Genomic DNA, 3,959 nt, shown 5'->3' with positions numbered 1-3,959 from the left:
CCCAATTTTTGGAAAAAAGGGAGACTTCGCTTGGAGTAACCCTTGCTTACAGTGTTTTTAAAAATCATCCAAGATGAACAATTCATGGTTCAGCAAATATTTTGCTACCTACCCCGGTGTCATCCTGGGGACGGTTAAGTATGGCGTATTTTTGAATGTGCTTGATGCAAATCTACCTGTGAAGTGTACAACTAGGGCACAAGTGCTGCCACTGAAGGGGTGGGTGTGTGTGGCCCAATTTTTGGGAATAAAGGGAGACTCCGCTTGGAGTAATATTGGGATGTTTTACATGATTTTAGAAGGGCATGCCATGCCTATATCTGTGTCTCATCCTCTTTTCCTTGTAACGCTGTTTTGTTTTCGCATGAGAATTTGTTCTTGTCACTTTCTCATGTGTTTGTGTTGTGTAGTGAGTTGTTTGTCACCTTTTGGACACTTTTGAGGGTGTTTTCTAGGTGTTTTTATGTGTTTGTGATTGCCTCCCATTGTTTCCTATGCGGTTCCAGTGGTTTGCCGAACCGGTTCGCCGAACCGAACTCGAACGGGACCTCCGTTCGGCGAACCAAACTCGAGCCGAACCACGGCCGGTTCGCTCATCTCTACAGAGGAGACAAGCAATGTCAGAAGCGAGGAGTGATTTGTGTGCGCTCTCCTGCACTGAAATGATAGCTAATGAGACAAGTGTTGTCAGTAGTGAGGAGAGAGTGATTTGTGTTCTCTATCCTGCGCTAAAGTAATCACAAAGGAGACAAACAATGTCAGAAGTGAGGAGAGAGTGATTTGTGTGCTCTCTTCTACACTGGAACAACGATCACAAAAGTTTATCTTCAGACAGCGCTGGCTCTAGAAAACGATGAAGTTGCTTTACAGTGGGTTGAACAGTGCACTAAGGCATTTATCCATGAGAAATGTGCACTGAGTGCCTCCATTTGTATATTACAAGAAAGTGACGTTTTTTTTGAGGGGGGGGCGGGAGGGTTTAAAAAGAAAGAACGATTTGTATTGTTGCTCCTTCTCCTACAAGGCTATGTGGTTGGTTTCAAGCGTACATTTTGGGTGATTGATTACCTGTAGGCTTTTGTCTTTGGTAGATGTTAGAGCTAAGACTTTGTTTGAATCAGATATCAGATGGTTTTTCTTTTATTTCCTTGGGAATTCTGCTAGGTGCCCTTTTTTACAATGAAAGGAGGTGTCCAATTTTATAAAATAAATTGATATAGTATATATTATTTTTATTTAATAATTCAGTTTTTTATGTATGTGGACATTGACCAGCAACATTTAGAAACAAAGGATTTAAACATAATGGTGGCGATCTCCACTTGAAAAGTAATAGAATTGCTAACGCTGTGATGCAGATCCGAATTAATAACCCCTTCATTCCCACACAATTGATATATGTAAATGTTACACATTACCGGGCATTGCTGCTCTAGTTTTATTAAATGTGCCTTTCTAAGCAGTAGTGTTCAGAGCATGGTATCTAGTTTGCCTTGAGAACGCATGATGGCACAGGCCTTATCATTGTTTAATGGAAGTAGTTATTTTCTATACATAAAAAATTTGAAAGGTTAATAAAGGTTTGGTGTGTGAAGGTTTAATATTTAGTTGGTAGCCATGTGGAGTCTGGTCAGAACCAGTTTAATCCAGTTTTGCCCGCCCGTTTTTTCTATCACCTGATTGGTCAGCTGTTAGAAAGTGCAGGAAATTTGTGTATAAAAGCAGCAACTTTCCATCAGCTGGCTGTCAAAATTTTGAAGGTCAAGAAGAACAGCTGATGGAGAGCCTGCTGCAGGATGAAGAGGGCGAGTTAAGACGGCGGCGAAGCCTGGCTGAAACAATGCCTGGAGGCGTCTAGGCAGCAAACAAAAGCACAAGAATCTATGGAATGTGACACTGCGGTTATACAGCTCACCGGAAGAGATGGCAGCGATGACTGCGGAGATCCCGGAAAGAAGGCAGTCCCTGCGTCACAGTATCCCTCCAGCTGCATCAGGAGAAAACAGAGCAAGAGCCGAAGCTGAAGAGGCCCCGCTTATCCTGGCTGCTGAAGAGCGTCATCATTCTGTGCCAAGAAGAGCAGCCAGGAAGAGGACAAATGCGTCATCTAGTCAGCGCCGACCCAGGGATTTGAGAATCCTGACGGCAGCAGGGCCTCACCGGCAAGGATCGTTTCAGAGGCTAAAAGAGTAACGGGGGCCCCCTAGTCCGAGTCCCCGTCTGAAGAGGAAGATGTGCCAGCCGAAGCCAGGGACAGGAGCCAGAGGCACAGCTCTGCTGAGGAAGCTGGACGTCCAGAAGAGGGCCGAGGATCGCAGAGCAGAGGAATGGGTGAGAGAATATCAATGTTCTCAGGGGAGGCAGTGGCTAAGGAGAGTAGTGCAGGCTTTAGTGGTACTCAGAAGTCAATGTCCTTGCCTGGCTATTATTTAAAGAGGCCTTGACATATGACTTGTCTCCCCAGGGGTTTCATTTGCTGCAGCCAGTTAAAGATGACATTTATAAAGGGGATTTTATTGATTTGTTTTCTCTGCTTCCATCGAATAGAGATATAGTTAAGAAGGACTGGTTTTGGTGTTTTTTTGTCGAGGTGAATTTTTGCTGGATTTTTGGCATGATTCTTGGATGGTTGGCGGTGTGTCGGGTAGTGTAACAGATTTGTCTTTATTCCCAGTTTTGGTCTTAATCGAAGTTTAGGGGTTTAAGTTGGCAAATTTGAGGATTGTAGTGTTATCAGATAATAAGAATCTGGTGTTCTCCATTAATACTATGTCAGCTCGGTGTTGTTGGGGAATTAAGATTTTGAGGCATTTAATTTTATCTAGCCTTAAGCATAAAATTTGGGTTAAAGCGTGGTTTGAGTCAGGTAGGAGTAATGAGTTGAGTAATGCTCTTTCTCGGCAGGATCAAGAGGATCTTCTTTGTATTACCCCAAAGGCAAATCCTATTGGAAGTCTTTGCTCGGAGAATTTATGGAGTGTAGTGGAGGATTAATCCCTTGTTATTAAGAGGTCGGTGGCTGATTCAACATGGGCCAGATATTCGGCCGCATGGTGAGAATGGCAGAATTTTTGTGCTCTATGCAAAGCTGATTGTTTTCAGGGCAATGTGAGATTTGCGCTCGTTTTTTTGCAATTTTTGATCAAGGAGAATTTAGCTGTAGGGTCGGTCTCTAATTTTTTGGGGGTGTATCATTTTTTTTTGAAGCTACTCTGTTTTTTGTCATTAAAGTTTTTCCCAGTTCAACAGGCATTGAAAGGTCTTAGGAAGAATATGTGGATGCCGGATAACCGTAGGCCTATTTCAGTTGACTTATTAATGGTATTGTGGTATACAGTGCCGTCAGTTTGTTTTAATATGTTTGAGTCAACAGTTTTTAGAGTGGCGTTTGTTAGTGTACTTTGGAGCTTTAAAAATTAGCGAACTAGTTTCTGTGAGTAGGACCAGGTTGTCATGATTGAAGTTTTCAGATGTTTATGTTAATAATAAATCGTAGGTCATTTTTATTAAGAGGTCAAAGTCCGACCAAGAGGGCTTTGTGATGCAGCTCAGGTTATTTAGGATAAAGGATTTGGTTGTCTGTCCCATATCCAACGTCGACAATTGGCTGCAAATTAGACCTTCATCTGATGTGGCGTTCCTGCTCCATCAGGATGCAAGTCCTGTAACTATTTTTCAATTCGTTTTTAAAAAGTGCTTGCGTGAGCTGAACTTGGGGCATCTCAGGTTATCCTCCCATTCATTTCGTATAGGGGCGGCTACAGAGGCAGCTAGAAGGGGGTTACCAGCAAGCAAAATCATGGATATTGGTAGATGGGAATCCAAGCGTTATAGAATGTATGTCCATCCAAACTTATTAGTGTAAATGTTCATCATATTTCTTTTTATTTCAGGTTCCATTGTCATTTGGGTAGTGGGACATTCTTACATTTTTTGGGCCAAGAGAAGAGCGTCAGGAA

Source organism: Anomaloglossus baeobatrachus, chromosome 1, assembly GCF_048569485.1.
Source record: "Anomaloglossus baeobatrachus isolate aAnoBae1 chromosome 1, aAnoBae1.hap1, whole genome shotgun sequence".
Classification (NCBI taxonomy): domain Eukaryota; kingdom Metazoa; phylum Chordata; class Amphibia; order Anura; family Aromobatidae; genus Anomaloglossus; species Anomaloglossus baeobatrachus.
The sequence above is the reverse complement of the archived record's forward strand: the minus strand, read 5'-3'. Positions refer to the sequence as shown.